We start from the raw sequence: 21502 nt of genomic DNA, 5'->3' as shown, positions 1-21502 counted from the left end.
GAGCGAACTGCAAGAAGGGAGTGCTTTAAGTTCGAGAGATCAATCTGTAGGACTCTGGCCTAAACCAAGAACAATGGTCGTTCCAGAGTCAATTCGGTCACAAGAGAGGATGAGTTGATTTGTAGGAGGGAAGCTGAGAAATGTGTGGGATCAATGGTGATCTGAGATTGTAGGTGTGTTGTGAATTCAGTGTAAGAACGCTCTGAATGATTGAATTTTACTCAATTGAGAGTGATTGCTCAGACGATGAGTTCGTGTAGACGAAAGATTGTCTGTATGAACTTGCCGAGAAAATGCTTGTCTTTTCAATCATGATTCAGAGGTCTTTATATTTCTAAGTCGAAAACACCATGATCCCATGAAGTGTGACAGTTGCTGGAATCAGAGAGTGGGGAAGTGGGAAATCATGTCAAAACCAGTTGCTCATCGTGCGGAGACTTGGTTAACTTTCCATCCAATACTTTTCTGACTCTTCCAACTGATTGCACGACTTGATCACATTCTCGTCGTGTGTATGAACACACGTGTCGTAGACCGCCAGACCAAAACCCTAGTTAATATCCCTCATGTGACACGATTGATGTCTCGTGATTGTGGAGTCAGTTGCTGACTTTATGGGACGATGAGTCTATGTATTGCTGAGTTGAACATGATTTGCAAATGTTCTGAAACTCGTGAGTTAAATACGTCTGCTGAGACGAGGTATTATCATGTTGATAACCTAAGGCGAGCAAACTGTGTTGCTGAATTGTTGAATATTGATAGTTGAACCAATATTCTTTAATCTGAGCAAATATTGCTGGTTCGAGCAAATATTGCTAGTCTGAGCGAATATTGCTAGTTTGATCAAATATTTCCGGTTTGAGCAAATATCGCTCATTTGATGAATTGTTGGTAGCAGGACCAAATAAAATATTAATTTAAGATACTGACTGCTGGGTCGAGCATAATAAATAAAAGTGTTGATCATGGAATCAACATAAAATTATCAGTATTCGGATCTACTTAGAATCATGTTTTTGCAGAGTTCTGGATTCAAAACCCTAATTTTAATGAATTGATGATTTATTGAAAATCAACTGCAGAGTGAAGCAGGGACGGCCACATGGGATGATGAGTCCACCATGTAACACCCAGATGCTCGAATGAGAAAAATACCAAAGTCTCTTGAGGACCAGTTGGTGAAAGAATGATTAAATGCTGGTTTAATCATTTATTAAAATAATGCTCGTGTGAGCGGTAGATAATAAAACCTAGCCGCGTAAAGGTGAGGGACCGACCAAGAGATCATGAGACCGGCACTTGGTGTTCATGGGACCAATTGATGGTCGTTTGAGCGAACCCCTGATTGTTTGAAAAGAGTTCGAACCTAATACGAGCAATTGAGCAAATTAGGTTAAAATAACTAAAATACGTGGGACCAGCCATTTGCAAGCCTTAGGGTCACCCTTGGTCGGTCAAGGGGATGTACCCGTGTCACCATGATGTTCGTGTCTCAGTCCTGAGGGTTTTGATATTTTCTTGTGTGCGTTCGAGCATCATTTTGAGAAAATATGCAGAATCCAGGGTTTTGCTGAAACTAGGAAAATACATGAGATGATGAAAAATAATAAATAAAACAGGGAATTGCAAGGTGTGGGACCAGCCACGGCTAGGGCATGGTCGGCCCGCTGACAAGCACGGTCCCACACTTTCCCAGTTTTATGTAATTCGATGTATTTTCTCTGAATTGAGGGAAATTCCATGAAATTTGAGAGTTTTATAAAATTAGGGAACTTCCATGAGATGAGAGAAATAAAATAATAATAAAATAGGGAATGATGGAATGTGGGACCGACAATAGTCAAGGCATGGCCGGCCGGCCAACGGACACGGTCCCAGGGCACTCTTCTTAATTTTGTGTAATTTTCACGATTTTAGGGAATTTTCATAAAATCAAAGAGATTTGTTGAAACCAAGGTATTTTGTTGAAATCAGGGAGCTTTCATGGAATGAAGAAACCAAACCAAAACAAATAATAATAATAAAATAAGAAGTGTGTGGGGCCGGCTAGGGCATGACCGGCCGGCTAGGGCCCGGTCCCACGAATTTTCTTGATTTTATAATACTTTTCGTGGGTTTTGGGAAAATTCTTGAAATCGGGGAATTTTCATGATTTTAGGGAAAATTCATGAAATCAGAGAATTTTCATGGATTGAGGGAAATAATAAAATAATGGGGAACCGTGAGGTGTGGGGCTGGCCACGGCTAGGGCATGGCCGGCCGGCTGGTGCTCGGTCCCATGAAACCTTACCCTAATTTTATTATTTTCCTTGACATAAAGAAATATCATGAAATTAGAGAATTTCCTTGAAACGAAGGAGATTTGCTCGAATGAGAGAATTTCATGAGATCAGGGAAAAATAATAAAATATGATAAAATATAAAATTAGGCGTGGGACTGGTCACGGCATGACCGGCCGGCTGGTGAGCCCAGTCCCCTGGCGCCTTTGCTAATATTTTATTATTATTATTTTTCCTTCCTATTTTTGCATAGGTTCCTCATTCATTCATATTTTTGAGATGCTCGTTTGCGCATTCAAATGTTGGTATGTGCATTATTGCTAAGTACACTTGCACCATTTTAGTCAGGGCTTATTCGGTGTTCAGATGCCTGTGCGTTGAATATTTATACACTAACCCGTGGAATTCTGCTGGGAAGAACCACGAATTGAAGTGACGAAATATTACGAAGAATCGTAGAATATTGCTGGATATTCAGACGATTAGAGATAATTAACTTGATGGCTCTATACTAGCAGGCATATTGTCTAGGAGCATTAATTATCTGAGGGTGGAGTAATATGAGCTTGCTGGAGCGTCATATTTCTCTTATATAGTCAGGGAAAACCAGGTTGTATCCTGAAGACGTTATCGCTCTATACTAGCAGACAATCTGTCTAGGAGCCGTCCAATCTTTCGATTCTATATAAAACAATTACTGAAATTGCTCAGTATTTATGAGAGTCGTGGTCTCAGCTGAGATACTACACATCTACATACACTCTGGGAGGCAGCCTTCTCAGTCAGAGATTTTATGGAATGAGCTTTCATGCGAGACATGAATCTCCATAATCGTATGATTGCCGGATCAAGAGCATGTATAATTACTGAAATTGCTCAGTATTCATGAGATGTGTCGTGGTCTCAGCTGGGAGACTACACATCTACATATACTCTGAGAGACAGCCTTCTCAGTCAGAGATTTATGACATGAGCTTTCATGCTTTAAATAAGAGACATGAGTCTCAATACTCATCCGATTGCGGGATCTGGAGTGTGGTCTTACAATTTTACCCTTTTCGAAAATCCACCATCTACATTAAGTCCCCTGCTTAGTGAGGGACAGTTATGTTCCTCAGTCAGCATTGAATGGTGATTTTCCAGGTACAGACAAAAATAAGTAATTGAACTTATAAGATAAAATGTTACCGGATTTAAATCGAATGAGCAAACCATGGTTTGAGCGCAAACCCCAGTGGCATAATAGAGCGTCATCCAGCGAGCATAAATTTGTGTAGAACCGCTGATTTGATGGTGGAACCTTGGTCGTTTTAGGATTCACGGATCCAAGCCCAAGAAAGGAATCCGTTTTAGCGTGGATGTTCGTTCGTCCGTTCGTTAGTTTAAGAAACAAACAAAATATACCTGAGTCTAATGATAAATTTTTTGTCTATGACCTTTCATGAAAAATAAAATTTTATATTTTTAAATATGTGAGATTTCACAAAGTGGAATAAACTCCCATTTCAAAGGTGGATGCTCGTACGAGAGAATTTTTTTGAACAAACGTGTGTCTGTTAGTAATAAAATTTTATTTATGAGCTTTCATGAAAATTTTATCTTTGAGCTTTTAGAAATCTTTGAAAAATACTCTCGCTTCAAAGACAGATGCTCGCGTGAGGGAGAAAATATATATATTTTTTCAAACTTACGTGAGTTTCACGTTAAATATATATATTTTGTAAAACCAATGTTTTGATTTTCAACAAATTTTGAAAGTAGACAATTATACATGGTGAAATAATGTCTATATGTAAGTTTTCACAATTGTAGAATGAACGTCTGTCCAATTTTTGAAAAACCAGTGGATGTTAAAATTCACGTGAGTTGTTCACGGTTTTATGAACATCAAGTCATGATTTTGAATAATGAATTTTGCTCGTCTTTGCAGGTTTGAAGGAACGAGCAAGTTTTCGAAATTCTGACGTTATAATCACTACAGCTAGTGAAATCGTAAATAGGTAAGAGTTGGATTGTTACCATTTTGTTACGCGTTTGTTATTGGTATATCCATGACTCCATGTCTTTCGCCTCACATAGTGGTGACTTCTGCTTACAACCACTCTTCTGGCCCTTCCGGGGAACGCTCCAGTACATAATCAAGCGACTCTTAACTTTCAAGCTAACCTATACGAAGTTGACTCTAGTACATAATCAAGCGACTCTTAACTTGAGTTTTGATTCACTAAAATATGACAACCAAATTTGACATACCAACGCTTGGTGGGTTCAACCGAGCTATGCTCTAACAATATCAATACTATATAGTATCGGATTCTATGAACTGTATACATTACATAGACTATGGGAAAATTAGTAGTCACCCTGTTTTTAGATCTGAAGACGTCTTGTGATAATCCATTGTTAACAAACTCCGTTATGTGCATGATTGATCACAAGAGATTCAAGTTGTGGTGTGCAGGTGTTTATTGAAGATCTAAGAAGATTTGAAGACAAAGAAGAATTCTTATTGGTTTCATAATCTTTGGTGTGCACAAATACTTTCAAGCTAACCTATACGAAGTTGACTCTAGTACATAATCAAGCGACTCTTAACTTGAGTTTTGATTCACTAAAATATGACAACCAAACTTGACATACCAACGCTTGGTGGGTTCAACCGAGCTATGCTCTAACAGTATCAATACTATATAGTATAGGATTCTATGAACTGTATACATTACATAGACTATGGGAAAATTAGTAGTCACACTGTTTATAGATCTGAAGACGTCTTGTGATAATCCATTGTTAACAAACTCCGTTCTGTGCATGATTCATCACAAGAGATTCAAGTTGTGGCGTGCAGGTGTCTATTGAAGATCTAAGAAGATTTGAAGACAAAGAAGAATTCTTATTGGTTTCATAATCTTTGGTGTGCACAAATACTTTCAAGCTAACCTATACGAAGTTGACTCTAGTACATAATCAAGCGACTCTTAACTTGAGTTTTGATTCACTAAAATATGACAACCAAACTTGACATACCAACGCTTGGTGGGTTCAACCGAGCTATGCTCTAACAGAAGACAATAGCTGTCCCACACAAACTATTAGCTTCGAAGAAATTTTCAAGCGATCAAATGGTCAATACGAAACATTTCGAATCTACATCAAATGTTTGTCTCATATAAATCATGTAAGATGTTACAAGGCGATTTTCACATGATCATCTTTTGACTTTCGTCAACAATATAAGATGAACTTGGTTAAAGCGAAATCTTGTCAACACATATTTCGAGAAATATGTAAGCGAGTTAAACTCAACTCGAAATATCAAATGTGTATAATCGAAGTCTATATAGCTATACGACTTTTGTCTCAAATAGGAGATAGAGTATATATACTTTTGAGTGATAGATGAGTTCAATCTCCACATACCTTTTGTTGATGAAGTTCCACAAGCTCCCTAAGTAGTTCTTCGTCTTTAATCGATGAACGCCGTGAAGTCTAATGCTCAACTACACTTTTTATCCTAATCCGAGACTTAGCTTTAAGTAGACTAGAAATTAAGACTTATAGTTTTGACAACTAAACTTGACAACGAGCTTGAGATAGCAACGCTTGCGAGTTCGACCAAGCAGTGCTCTAACAATCTCCCCCTTTGTCAATTTTACTGACAAAACTATCAATACATATGGATTATAAAACAAATAAACTTTGTAGCTTCTCATCCAAATGCTTGATTTCCTTGGTTCTTCAACATTACTCAAAATCTTCGTCACTTCCAAGTACTCCAGTGATTCTGAACGTGTTTAACTCAGCATCATAGTTGGTGAAGATCCGTAGCTATAACAATATATAAAAACAAGATGTTTTTGTATTTATATACAGTGTCATAGTATTATTACACAGCATCAAAGTCCAATTGTATAACAACTTTGACAACAACACTATGGTGATATGTATCACTCTCCCTTAGTCAATACTTCATCTCACATGAAAACCATCCCCCTTACATAATGATTGGTAAACCATATGTATTTGTAGTGTGAACTACACATTAATTCTCTCCCTTTTTGTCAATATAAAGTAGCAAAGGTACGAAAACTAGTGGTATCATAATGAAATTCTCATTAAGATACTTCATGACTAAAAGAAAACATATCAACTTTGTTTCGATGATTTCACATAATCGAAACTTAGTGTATTCATAAAGGAGTTTATAAATATACAAGAAAACTCCTATAATATTCCACAGGTGCACTCCCCACAAAGATTTGGCAATTAAGCACAAGTTCAAATAAGAACTCTCCCCCATAAAATATCATTCCCGAAAGAACAACAAGAGCGACCTTACTTTTGCAATAAAAGAAGGATTTATTTGGACATTAACAAATTACACGTGAAAATACGAGGGTATCCAAATATACCTCAATCTAAAAGTTTTCCACCTATAGGTCCTCTTACCGAAAGTGATTGTCTATGGACTGAGTCGAGACAATACAACGAATCGGTATTCACACTTTGTGTGATCGTCTATGGATGCGAGATCGAGACAATACAACAATCAAAGTGTGATTACTTGAAAATAGGTTCAGACTTAACCAAACTCTACAGGATCACTATCAAGTAATACGGAATTAACGTTTGTCTATTTTACTTCTAATTATAATTGCGGAAATAGAAAAGTAAAAGACACAACAAGATTTTGTTAATGAGGAAACGGCAAATGCAGAAAAACCCTGGGACCTAGTCCAGAATTGAATACTCTCAGAATTAAGCAGCTATACAAAATCTGACAAACTTCGTATAGTTGAGACCAAGCAACTAAATGTATGGTTCACCTAGTTTCTTCAGTATCCATGCGCTTCCGACATTCAATAAGTGCACACACTGGAATAATTCCTTTGGTTCGTATTCCAAACAGTAAAGGAACAACAAATTTTCTGGGTAACAGCTCTATTTAATCTCAGTGATATGAGTTTGACAAAGGCTCTTCCGTTTAATCCAATAAACTCTTTTGCCGGGTTTTAGATCTATCTATCCAATAACTATCGAAGCAGCAGAGTTTATACTTTGCAATCAACTAATATAGAATCCACCAAGATACTATATAATGATGCCAATCTATGCAACTAATCAATCAACTCTATCAAAGATAAATTGATTATAGTTGGATCCCCTCCGATCAAGTTTTGTGTACACCAAAGATTATGAAACCAATAAGAATTCTTCTTTGTCTTCAAGTCTTCTAAGATCTTCAATAAACACCTGCACACCACAACTTGAATCTCTTGTGATCAATCATGCACAGAACGGAGTTTGTTAACAATGGATTATCACAAGACGTCTTCAGATCTACAAACAGTGTGACTACTAATTTTCCCATAGTCTATGTAATGTATACAGTTCATAGAATCCGATACTATATAGTATTGATACTGTTAGAGCATGGCTCGGTTGAACCCACCAAGCGTTGGTATGTCAAGTTTGGTGGTCATATTTTAGTGAATCAAAACTCATGTTAAGAGTCTCTTGATTATGTACTAGAGTCAACTTCGTATAGGTTAGCTTGAAAGTATTAGGATATGAGACATTATAAGTATTGCGAAGACTTGAAGAAGTGAAGAAGCAAGAAGCTACAACGACAACAATCATCCTTCCACTTGAGGTTAGTGATATTTGACTCGAACTGTTTCATTCCCTAACGTATCTTTCAAGTCGTGCATATTGAAAACATAACTGTGAAGTATGTTTGAACTCTAGATAGACATAGTATTAAGGAATACAATACGAGGTTTATTTCTTAACCATTAAACTTTGTAGATAAGACATCGCCATAATCATTTGAATGTTATTGTGATTATATATGGGTATGAGGTGAGGATTTCATCCTAGGGAACAATGTTTACATATATTCTAAGGAAGTAAGTTCATAAACTTATTTGTGGACCGAAAAGGAAATTGCCAGGTGTTATTGGTTTTGTTATTCATTGCATATCTTATGAACAACCAATATGTGTGATAGAGTATAACCGTTCACAACTTGTTGTGTTCTTGGTAGAAATTTTCACAAAGGCCTGACTTATGTATTGGTATAACTTTTATTAGTAAAACTGATCTTAAGTAATCACATGTGGTATGATCGGGTTTGTATGTCTGACAACTTTTGGGAAAGGGGAACCGATCCTAGTAAGGGGTGCAATACATCACAAGGGGAACCTGTTAGAGCACTGCTCGGTCAAACTCGCATGCGTTGCTATGTCAAGCATGTTTGTCAATGTTAGTGATCAGAACTATAAGTCTTGATTTCTAGTCTCTTATAGCTAAGTCTCGGACTAGGATAGTAAGTGTAGTTGAGCTCAAGGACTTCATGGCCGATTCATCATAAAAGTAGAAGATCTACTCAAGGAACCGGTGGAACTTCTCGACAAAAAGGTATGTGGAGACTTGAACTTATTTGTCACTCAAAAGTCTATCTATTCTATCTCCTACTCTTTGAGATAAAAGTCGTATGCTATATGTGACTACTCGTTTTCCCGTAGTCTACGTAATGTATACAACTCTGAGGATCTAATACTAAGCAGTATTGATACCTCTGTTGAACTGATAATCCTAAGTGATAAATGATATCTAAGATCGCAATAATAACGAAGAACACAAATATAATGTAAAAGCTTCTAAGTTATCATGAGACACAAGAGATTACCTGGTTCGACATTTGTCTAAGTCCACGGGATAATGAGTGATTATTTTATATTAAGTTTGAGGTGGTTACAAAGATCTTAAATGCTTCCCAAAGTAATAGAGAGAACTCAAGTAGAAGTAAATACTTAAGTTCTAAACATTAAATAGGTATAAGCTTAAGACTAGATCTTCTCTCCTAGATATTGAATGCCTTTATTTTGTTGGTGAGGCTTGGTATTTATAACCCCTCTTGCTCCAGGTATATCTTTGCTGCCTCTGGGTCCATCGTATGCTGATATACCTTTCGTACCAATGGTACCTTCGTCCACCGTGTATCTTCTCCAGTTGTATTTCGCCACCTCAGCTGGCCCACGTTCCTTCGGGAACTACCCAACCTTAGTACAGGTTGTACCTTTGTTCACCGCCAGCTTCTGCCAATCGGGTTTTTCCACGCCTTTTCTCCACGTTCCTTGATTCATGCGTGTAGATAAGAGATTTGAGCATTTAATGCTGATTAGATGCGTCATCTACCTCTGTCCCTTCGCCAACTTCCTCTTTGTAGACTAGGCTTTTACCATTCTTATCTTGATCGTTTAGGCCTTCTTTCTTGGGATGAGATAAAGTAGATCTGCGGAGGTATCCTTTGCTACTTAGGCTTCTCTGTTCAGCGAAGGCTACATAGTTGAATATATGTGTGGCCACTAAGATCGTGACACGTGCTTCACAGAATATTGGTATTCACAGTTTGCCCCTTTTCTTTCATATTCTACCATTTCGTAGAAGTGGAAAAAAACTTCCGTTACGCCGCCATTTTTGCACTTACTGATTGGGTGGTCCCACATGTCCTTTCATGCAATAACTTCCCCTTGAATTTCGGAAACCCAAATTTTTGGATTCTCCAGCGGCCTATAATAATAGAACAAAGAGAAAGAATTTTATTTATTCCCTTTCACCTTCTTCTTCGAACTATCGCTCTTTATCTCTTTCATTGAGATTCTTCTCTGCTGCTAACTGCTCCTTCTTTCCTTCGATTCTCCGCGTGCTTTGGCTCCACAGTCGACCGTACAAGTAAGTGATACTCGTTTTTGGTTTTGATCTTCTCCATGTTTGCCCCTGTTTTCTCCTTTTTTGAGTAGGGAATTACTGACGTTAATGCTACACTTGCATGTGAGAACTTTTTTTCTTTTTTACTTGTTTGCACCGTATGGGAACTTGGGTTTTGTTCCAATTTGACCGTTGATGGCGATTTCACCATGATAGTTCTTCGCCTGCAACTTTGTTTTTCGTGATCAATGGTTCTTTATTTTCCCCCATGATATGTTTAGACTGTCCCCTTTGGTTGGTTAAGTGAAACCCATTCCTAAAGTTCGTCAGTTTTTTGCCCCCAATTCACTTTTGAATGAATTTCAATCTTCTTCTGCCATTGTTGACGGAGATGTTCTACCTGCTGGTATTAGGCATTATGAGACTTCCGAAGAAACATACACGTAAGGTTCCAAAGATATCTTCGTCGACTGATCCTCCTCCGCGAATGGATCATCCTGATGCTACGCCATCTCCTCCTTCTGAGGACTCTGAGGTGCCTGCTGGTACTGAGGTGGCTACGGTCGCTGAGGAGGAATTTTCTACAGAGGATCTTCCACCTCTTCCTCCTCACTATGAGCTTCAGAGGCTCCAACTGCGTGACAAGGACAACTTTGATCATTTGTCTATCGATGAGATTGCCAGGTCTTTTCGCCTTCATAAATTCGAGATTTCCTTCATCAATGGCCCTGATGTTCTCACTGAGTCTCTCATTCAGGATTTCCCTTATGATGAGAATAATCTTTTGATTAGTGTTGGACAATTGGTTGCAGGCATGCTTCTTCCTTTGTATAGTAAAAAGGATCCTTTCTATTATGACGTCTTGTCCACCAGGGATGACCCGGCAAACAAGACTCGGGTCCAAGGAATTTACCAGTATACTGGTAATTACTGGCGTGCCCTTTGCGAAAGCTGGTACCGTAGCAAGGGAAAGACTACTTTGAAGTCTTATGACCCTTTTGCTGAAGGGAGATCTAAGCAGGAGGACTATACCCCTGCCAACTTCAATGCTACGTATGTTGATGCTATTCAGAAGGACTAGGAAGAGAAAGGCTTTGGTTGAAACGCCTGCGGAGGTAAGGATCATTATCATACCTTTTTGCTTGTAAGTTTCTTAGTACCTTGCCCCTGATTCTTAGTTGACGCATGTGTTTCTTCATAGTCTTCCCAGAGACCGTGATTGATATTGATGCTTTGGATGATGATCCTAAGGCTGCTGGTGAGGGACCCGGTGACGAAGACATGGAGGATATCGAGGATACTGGCACTAGTCCTCATTTGGATGATATTGAGGAGGATTTTGCCAAATATAATCATAGTCCCGTCCGAGATGCTTCAGTTGAGGGTGAGGACCTTCTTGTTGGTATTGGTGCTCAGCTGGTAGAGCATGTTAGCGTTCAAGCACCTACACCTACGCTGTCCTTGAAGATGCCTTCGTTTTTTGCTCCTAGCAAAGATTTGCCCGCTATTCCTGCTGCTTCTGGGGTTGTTGTTGTTGTGGCTTCTAAGAGTCTCCCTTCGTCTCCTGCTACCTCCCTTCAATCAAGTGGTTCGTTTGCTAAGGTTGTTACCCCCACGGTGAGGGATGGTAGATCAGATTCTCAGCAGAAGAAGAAGGTTGTGATTTCACTAGCCAGCTTCTCCTTCAATGCTGCTCCTGCTTCACTAGGGAGTGCTCAGTCTGTCTCTACTGCCCCCGTTAGCAAAGCTGTTGGACCCCCACCTTCGTCACCAGATTGGATCGGACTGGGTAGTCTTCCTTTTGCCGGTGACATGGATTTGGGCGTCTCTCAAGCTCCTCTTTCTATTCCTATATCTTCCACCACGCCATCTCTTCGTCGTGGTGAGGGTTCAGCAGTCATGCCCCTTGTTCGTGTTCAAACAAACGAGGGAGTTGCCGCTGAATCTAGACAAGGTAGGTTGCCGGAGAGATTGAGCTTGGGTAGTTCTGATGACGCTATTCTTGAGGCCATCCTGTGGGATTCCAAGGGTCCCTTTTCTGTTGGAGTTTATCATCATCATCTTGGTAGTTCTTTCGAGATAGCTTCACAACTGGACGTGTTATCTTCCCAGTATCGTGCTGCCAAAGACTTGTTCTTTGACCCTGATTGTCTCCGCTCCAGTCAGAGCTTTGGTGAGATCCGTAGGGGTAGCATCCAAGAGATGGAGGCTTTCATGGATACCTACGCTAACGTCCTCCCCCGTCTTTCAGCGTTCTCAGTAAGTGATTCTTACCTTATCGTTTTTCTTCTTAATTTGATCCTTCGTCCGTCCTTATACTCCTTTGTTTGCAGCTTTGCAAGCAGATCGATGTTGGTTATACCTTATTCAATGTTTATAGGGCTAAGTGCACTCATTTGACTGCCCTGTTGGAACGTGCTCGTCAAGCGTATGCTCTTGTTGTTGCTCAGCAGCCTTCGTCGAGTGATGCTACTTCTGCTGCTAAGATATCTTTGTTGGAGGATGATCTGAGGAAAACCCAGAGGTCCCTGGAAGCTTGTTTATTGGCTCTTGAGAGAGCTAATAATGCTGCTAAGGTTTCCGAGGAGGGTCGAAAAGCCGCTGATACTGCCTTGGATGCTGAGTCGTCTAAAGCCATAGGTTTGTTTCTTCTTCTCCTTAGCTTTTTTCTTTCCTTTATGGTTGCTTAGTCCTATGACAACCTTTGTCTGCCATCTGGTAGCTCTAGTGAACTTAGATGTCTCCAAGATCAAGTGTCCAAGATAACCTCCGACTTTTGGTATTATCAAAAGAAGTCTGATAGGCTGATGAACGGAACTGTTCATAATGAGGCCCAACTTTCCCTTGAGTCTGCCTATAATGCAGACTTAGTGAAGCAGATGGATTTGCTTCGTAAGGAGTGTGACGAAGCCCTTAGATGGAAGGAGAGTCTCATTTTAAAGCAAAAGGAGGATATTGCCTTAGTCGAGAAACGTCTCTCAGCCCAAGAAATAATTCGTAAGAAATATCATGCCGATTTTGAAGATGTTTGTGCTTCCTTAGCTAAGATTACTGCGGAGTGTAATGTATTAACTTCTGAGGTATGTTCTCTTAAGAACAAACTTGTTGATGCCAGCTCCGTGCCTTCTTCCATGTCTCATGCATCCTTAGTAAAAAGGTTTGAAGAGTTAGAGAATGTGTACCAAGCTTTATCCTCTGAGAATGCTTCGCTCCGGATAGATGTTGATGATATTCGGACGGAAAGGGATACCCTTGTGGAAGACCTTGATGCGACCTAGGTGGATCTTGCTGAGGCTCAATATAGTTTAGAAGAGTCCCTTAGCCATGACGTAGGTAGCTTATGATTATTATTTCCGTAGCATCCTTTGTATCTTTAGCTGCTTTTTCTCGTTGCTGATACCCTTCGTATCCGCATGTCTCCAAGAGCAGTTGGTGGGCGCAAACGCCAAGATTAGCCGTATTGAGGGTCAGATATCTTAGTTAAAAATATCTCACCAGTTTGATGCTGATTCTAAGATTAAATCTGAGGCACTTCAGCACGCTAATGACCAGCTTAGCGCTCAGATCAGGGAGCTCCATCAGAAATCGGCTTCAGACCTAGAGGCGCAAGCTTCTCAAATGAAGGTGCAGTTCGAGCGTTCTGTCATTGATTACATCAATGATGCTTTCGCGGAGGCTGAGCTCCAAGCTGAGGGTGTTGTTTTCCCTCGTCTTCCTTACCCATGATTATGTTATGATGACTTTGTTTTCAACTGAACTCCTTTGTTGTATTATTCCCCCAGCTGAGGGGCCTTTGTTGTCTCCTTTCCTTGAAACAATGCTTCGTTACTTTCTGAACCTTCGTCATCTACAACTTTTGAGATGTGTTAGTTTTATTTTGGTAGTACTATTATGGGACCTTTGTTTTTATATATAGACGTATTGTGTCTAATTATTTGCACATTCGAGTCATCACAAGGTGCTAAGGTGTTTTCAACCTTTGGTGGAACATTCATCATCCTACCCAAGTATCCTTTGGCCAGAAGGTACCGTAGTGGCGAGGGTTCCTACGTGGGTAATAATTTTCTTGTAACCCTACGCGTTCAGCGCGATGGCTGCTTTAATTCGACAAGGTATCTCTCTTTGTGGGATATATTACTTATTATTTTACTTTTAGTGGGATTCATTTGCCCTTAGGATCCGAGATTGACATATGCGCAGTTATGTCGTGCCTTGCCTCATCATCAATTCTGACAGAGGGTGTCTATTCTAACCCAATTTGTATTTAATCAACATGTACTTTTTCTTAGAAAAAAGTTTCTTTCATTGATTATTTAGGTTTATAATGCCTTTGATCAGGGATAAAACATGGTGGGTCACTGTCCCTTCCCTTCTTCTCCTGAGTAATAACCATTCTCTTATGGGTAGTACTTCTTTAGGTACATTGCATTCCAAGGGTGTCGCAATACTTCTCCTTTGAGATTCCTTAGGTAGTATGAACACTTTCCAGCAATACCGTGTATGATGTAGGGTCTGTCCCATGTCGGAGCTAGCTTTCCCCATTCTTTCTTCCTTTGATATGGTGGTATTTGACGTAGTATGTATTCTTCAACCAAAAAGTTTCTAGGAATTACCCGTTTGTTGTATTCACGAGCCAGCCTTCATTGGTAATTCACCATTCTTTGTAAAGCTACTTCCCGCATTTCTTCAAGGTCATCAAGCTTTTCCAGCATAAGATCTGTTGTTAGGTTCTTTTCCCATGCCTCTGTCTTTTTCGTTGGCAGTATTTTCTCCGTTGGGATGACTTCTTCGGCTCCGTAGGTTAGCAAGAACGGAGTTTCTCCCGTGGCTGCCCTTCTTGTAGTGCGGTAGGCCCATAGGACATTGTGTAGATGCTCGCACTATCTTTTCTTGTATGCCCCCAAGTTTTTTTAAGTTCATTGTTATCTTCTTGTTAGTGGCCTCCGCTTGTCCATTGCTCTTAGGATATATTGGAGTAGACTTGTTTTTCTGAATGTTGAAGGCGTTAAAGAGCATGTCTATGTTCTTTCCTTCCAATTGTTTGCCATTGTCAGAGACTATGGCGGCTGGTATCCCGAACCTGCAGATGATTTGCTCGAACAAAAATTTAAAGACATCTGTGTCCCTAATTCTTGCCAAAGACCTTGCTTCCACCCATTTGGTGAAATAATCCGTAGCTACGATAAGGTATCTTCTTTTTGATGTCCCCTCTATCAAGGGTCCAACAATGTCAACTCCCCATTTGGAGAATGGCCATGGGCTAATGACCGAGTTAAGCTCTGTTGCTTGCGCTTTAATCTTTCTGGCATAGCGTTGGCATCTTTCACAACGCCTTGCTACGTTCTTTGCATCTTCGTACATGCTTAGCCAATAGAATCCTTGCATTTTGGCTTTGATTGCCAAGGACCTTCTTCCGCTATGATTGTCAGCTTCTCCGCTGTGTATATCATGCAGTATTCTTCTACCTTCGATTTGTGAGAGGCACCACATCAAAGGTCCAAGAAATGACCTTCTATACAGTATTCCGGCTCGTAGGTTGTACATTGCTTCCTTTGACTCGAGTTTTCGAGCTTCTTTGACATCTTCGGGTAAGGTACCTTTGTCAAGGTACTGGCGAATTAGAATTCTTCAATCGTCCTTAGCTTTGTCCTTGTTGCTTCCATCTGACATGGGTTGATCTTTGTCAGACTTATCGGTTTCTTATCTGGTTCTTCCATTCCTTCATCTTATTTTTCTTTTTCTGCTTCTCTCATGGCCCTGTTCTGGATGGCTAAGGTTTCCTCAGTGGCGTAGGTTAGTACTTCTATCGAAGGCTCATAAATTCTCCCAATTTGGACCGAGGTAGTGTTTCTATCCCTCAGCATTGATGATATAAATGCTACGGTATCTGCGTGTCTGTTGTCTTTTCGGCAGACATGTCTGAATGTGACCTTGTTGATTTTTGACGCATACTCCTGTGCTATCTTTAAGTACGAAGATAGTATCGGATCCAGGGTTTGGTACTTAAGCTCTATTTGTCTAATGACCAATTGTGAGTCACTAGTCAAACGAACGTCTGTTAAGCCCAGCTCCTGTGCTAGGATTAAGCCTTGTATGACTGCCTCATATTCTATGATGTTGTTAGTGTATTGTTCGAATTCTAACCTGAATGCATAAATGAGTCGGTCTCCGGTAGGGGTTGTTATTACGATCCCTATACCTGCACCTTCTCCGTTGGAAGAGCCATCTACGAATATTTCCCACCTTCGTGAGTTTTGTGGTTCCAAGAGGTCTTATGGTTCCGGCTTTTATTCCTCTATTCCTGGGATGTCGTCTATCTCCGATTCGTCGTTCAGAGGTACGTCCGCCAAGAAGTCTGCTAAGATTTGTGATTTCTCCGCTTTCCTGGTTTCGAAGATTATGTGAAACTGTTTGATCATGGAAGTTTGCCACTCTTCCAATCTTCTCCGTGTTGTCGAGGATTTGACTTATTTGAGCCTTTTTGAAAACTCGGATGGTGTGTGCATCGAAATATATCCTTAGATTTTGCGTTGCCACTACTAAGGCATATATGAGTTGTTCCACCTTGGTGTAGTTACGCTCCGCTGAACAGAGTGTCTTGCTGATGTAGTATACGGGATTTTCTCCTTGTCCTTGGTCTCGTACCAATACTACACTCACAGTGTAGCTTGTTGATGCTAGGTATAAGGTGAGTATTTCACCTGGCTCCGGTTTCAGCAGGATGGGTACTGATACTAAGTACTCTTTGATCTTGTGAAAAGCTTGTTCACACTCTTCGGTCCATGTAAACCTGCTTCCTTTCCTTAGTGTGTCTAAAAATGCTTTGCATTTATCTGACGACCTTGATATGAATCTTCCCATGGAAGCTAAAATTCTATTTAGATTTTGTACTCCTTTTAGAGTTTGTGGAGATGGCATCTCCATTATTGCTCTGACCCTTTCAGGGTCTACTTCGATTCCTCGTTTGGTGACCAAATAACCCAAGAATTTTCCTGAGGTAACTCCGAACGTGCATTTGTTCGGGTTCACCTTCATGTGGAAGTTCTTCATGGATTCAAATATCTCTCTTAGGTCTGAGAGATGGTTTTTTACTTCTTTGCTCTTGACGAGCATGTCGTCCACGTAGACCTACAGTATTTTTCCTATCCATGGCTTGAAGATTTTGCCTACTAATCGTTGGTATGTTGCCCCCGCGTTCTTTAGTCCAAAAGGCATCCTTGTATAGAAATACATGCCTCGTGGGGTAAAGAACGCAGTATGCCCCCGATCTTCTTCCGCAAGGTATATTTGGTTATAGCCTGAGTATCCGTCCATGAAAGATAGCCTTTGGTGGCCTTCAGTTGCATTGACCAGCTGGTCAATATTTGGCAGTGGGTAGCTATCCTTGGAGCATGCTTTGTTGATATTGCTGAAGTCGATGAAAATGCGCACGCCTCCGTTCTTCTTAGAAACAACGACCATGTTGGATATCCACGTGGGATATTTGACTTCTCGTATGAATCCAGCTGCAAGTAACTTTTGCAACTCTTTTTCTACCCCTTCGTGGTAAATGTCCGCCACCTTACGTATGCGTTGCTTAAATGGTGGTATTTCCGGTCTGAGCCGAAGATGGCGTGGGACCAAATTCAGATCAATTCCTGGCATGTCTTCCATTGACCATGCAAAGACGTCTACGTACTCTTTTAGTAACCTTTGTAGTTGCACCTCCTCTCCCTCTTCAAGTAAAGTTCCGATATTGAGCATCCTTGGTTCTGCCTCAGTCCCAATGTTGATTTTCTTTGTTGGTTCCACCGGTGAGCAGATTTGTTTCTGAGGTCGTTGAGGAGTGATTTTCTGTAATTGTCATTTGGCGGAAACATCTGCGCCTGGAGTGGCGGAGGTGCTTGTCTCCGGGGCTGAGACGGCTTTGGGTACCAAGGAAGCTGCGTCCTGCACTTCCTTGGTATTTTCCTTGCGTCTCTTTCTTTCATGTTGTTGAGCAGTAGTACTTTCTTCGTTGAGTTTGATTTCCGCTAGATTGCATAGCCTTGCGTATTTCTGGTCGCCTTTGATTCCCATTTCACCCAAAGGTGTAGGAAAGCGTAGGTATTGGTGATACGTCGAAGCTTTTCCTCGCAATCTATGGACCCATAGCCTTCCCATGATTACATTGTAGGGCAAAGGTGCTTCTACCACACAAAAGTGTGTATTGGTTACTAAGGGTCCTGCATGTACCTGCAAGACGATTTATCCCTTTGGTCTAGAGACTGCTCCGTTAAAACCATATATTGTGCAAGTGGAAGAATCCATTTGCTCTGGTGTCAAACCTATGCATAGGTAGGGTTCGTAAAATAATACATTTAACGAACTTCCCCCGTCCACGAGGACCTTCCTAACATTCCATCCATGTATTGGAAGAGTGATCACTAGTGTATCGTTGTGCATTTCAACCTCCTGGTTGACGTCCTTTGTTGAAAAGGTTAATGGCGTGGCCATCCATTCCTCCCAAGTGCTAGTGGGTGGTCCACTTAGCTTGAATACTTCATGGGATTCAATCTTCTTTCTGTTTCGAGCTAACTCGAGTATGTCCTGGAGCATTTCTTCTTGGCTTCCACTGGAGAAGGTGATCATGTTGATGTATTTTCCATCCTGAGGTAGTTCTACCATTTTCTTTTGGATCTCCTCAGTCTCCGCTGGCTGTAGTTGTATGTACTCCATGAACTTGCCTTCGTCGATGAATCTTTGGATCACGTTGCGCAGGTGGTAGCATGTATCAGTAGTATGTCCGTAGTATTGGTGGTACGCACAGTTTTCCTTGGCATTCTTCGTCTTTTCTGGCTGCTTTCCCTTAGTATTAGGGTAAGGAAAGCCTGGCTTTGCTCCCTCCTTGCTTAGGATGTGAGAGAAAGTTGTATTCAACTTTGTGTAGAATTTATCAATAAACTCTTCTCTTCCTTTGCCTCTTTTTCCATCTCCGTGTTTGGATCGCTTGTCTCGAGAACTGGTCCTGCCCCCGGTTTCGTTTTGTCGCTTAGGTACCTCCGGAATTGGTTCCAGAGAGTTAGTTCGATGTGGAGTTGTTGTTGTCTTTGCTTGTGCCCTGGGTTTATCCTTCTGGATTTCTTCGAGTCTGATGTAACGGTCTTGGACAACCCTGAGCTCGCCTTCGGAATCGAGGGCTCTGTTGTGAAGCTCCACGAAAATGGCTGAGGTTCTATCAATTTCGTACTTATAGCAGTTTATGCTAATTTCTGGATTGACTTTCCCAATTGCTTGGCATGTCTTTTGACACCTGTCTGTGTACTGCATCACTGTTTCCCGGGGTCTGATAGCTAAAGCAAATAGCCTATCTAAGCCTGCCTTTGTTGATTTGTTGTACATGTATGTCTCCAAAAACACCGTAGACAATTGCTCGAAGGAGTCAATTGAGTTCGCTGGTAAGTTGTCATAGCAGGCTAGTGATGATCCCGTTAAGCTTGCTGGGAAGTACCTGCAAAGTACCACCTCTTTTCTTTCCCAATGGTCAAGGACACGAGTGTAATACCATAGATGGGTTGCGGTATCTGAGATACTGTTGTATGCTTGGAACGTAGGTACCGGGCATTTCAGAGGGATGGATTCCCTCAAAATGCGAAAAGATAATGGGGACGTGGTTGCCTCTTGGAGCACTTCTTCTAGTCTTACGCCTGCGTGGCCAGTTTTTAGGCCTTGAATCTCCTTCCGCATTTCTCCATTTTCTCCATGACCATGGTCACATTGTGAGCATCTTTGGAAAATGCTTCGTCGTAGTAGGTCTGAGAGGTTTTGTAAGTTGAATCCGTTGCGTCTGGATCATGGCGCGCTCTCCTTGCTCCCTTAGGTTTGAAAAGGCGGGGGTCTAACAACACCACCCAATATTTCGATTAGAAATCTGTATGGACTAACTCCGAAATACTTTACTAGAGAATCAACTAGACAGTCAGACTCAATCTAGATAAAAGTATCTCAAGGAGTTAATATCTCTCTCTTGATTTGATTTTTACTCAAGCTAAAAACAATAGCGAGTCTTTATCAAATACAAGGAATAACTTGGACGGTACCAAAGACCAATGTCCAAGGATCAATCAACAACCAAAGGTTGGATTTCCAATTGATGATCACGAACGCACAACCTGCATTATTTCAATTATACAAAATATAATGCAGAAAAGAAATAACTCAGACATCAGAAATTTTGTTAACGAGGAAAACACAAATGCAGAAAATCCCCAGGACCTAGTCCAGATTGAATACACACTGTATTAAGCCGCTACAGACACTAGCCTACTCCAAGCTAACTTCGGACTGGACTATAGTTGAACCCCAATAATTATCCCACCGATCCAAGGTACAGTTGTACTCCTACGCCTCTGATCCCAGCAGGATACTACGCAATTGATTCCCTTAGATGATCTCACCCACAACCAAGAGTTGTTGCAACCCAAAATCACAGACTTGATAATAAACAGATCTGTCTCACACAGAAAAGTCTATCAAAGGATAAATCTGTCTCCCACAGATAAATCCTAGGTTTTGTTCCGTCTTAAGATATAAAATCAAGGTGAACAGGAACTAATTGATAATCTGGTCTTATATTCCCGAAAAACAGCCTAGATTAATCAATCACCTCTCTACAATCCTTCCTGACTACACAAGCGGATTGTCGAGGAATCACAAACAGTGAGACGAAGATATTTGTGACTTCTTTATCTTGCCTATCGGAGAACTCTCACGATCTCAAGTCAATCAATCGATTGTACTCGTACGATAGAAGATGCAAGATCAGATCACACAACTACGATAAAAGTAGTATCGGTATGGCTTCACAATCCCAATGAAGTCTAGCGGGCGCACTAGTAGCACACAGACGTGTGAGGATTAGTTTTGCACAATGCTAGATGTCTCCTTTATATAGCCTTCAAATCAGGGTTTTGCCTTAGGTACAAAGCAATCCATATTCACCGTTAGATGAAAACCTGATTTAGATTCAAGCTAATATTTCTCAACTGTTAGATCGAAAACTTAGCTTGTCACACACACTTGGGTAGACGTTTACTGGGTTTGTGAAAACTGTGCCCAAACGTGTACGTGTATGTTGGTTCAACATAGTAACCCAAAAAGGTCAACCATATGAGCATTTCATATTAACCTTGTTCTTGTTCACCATAACTAGTTCAATTGACTCAAATGAACTAGTTAAAGAGTTGTTCAATTGCTATGAGATCTTGTGTAACTACACAAGACACAATTGAAACAAAGATGATTCGATTCGATTGAATCGGCTCATGAGCTTTATAGCCACGGTTTGCATAGAGCATTCCTAAGTAATTTAATGTTTCATGTGCAGAGCACATGTTTAGATCATAACCTCTTAAGTTCACAAACAAGTTCGCGTACTTAAGTTAATCGGTTGAGTTTTCCAAACTCAGCAGAAATTCTCGGAAAGAGAACTTCCGCCAGTTCGCGGACTGGGTTCCCAGACTGAGTTCGCGGACTTAGCACACAAACG

This window comes from Papaver somniferum, chromosome 5 (genome assembly GCF_003573695.1).
Source record: "Papaver somniferum cultivar HN1 chromosome 5, ASM357369v1, whole genome shotgun sequence".
Taxonomy (NCBI): domain Eukaryota; kingdom Viridiplantae; phylum Streptophyta; class Magnoliopsida; order Ranunculales; family Papaveraceae; genus Papaver; species Papaver somniferum.
Note: the sequence above shows the minus strand (reverse complement) of the source record.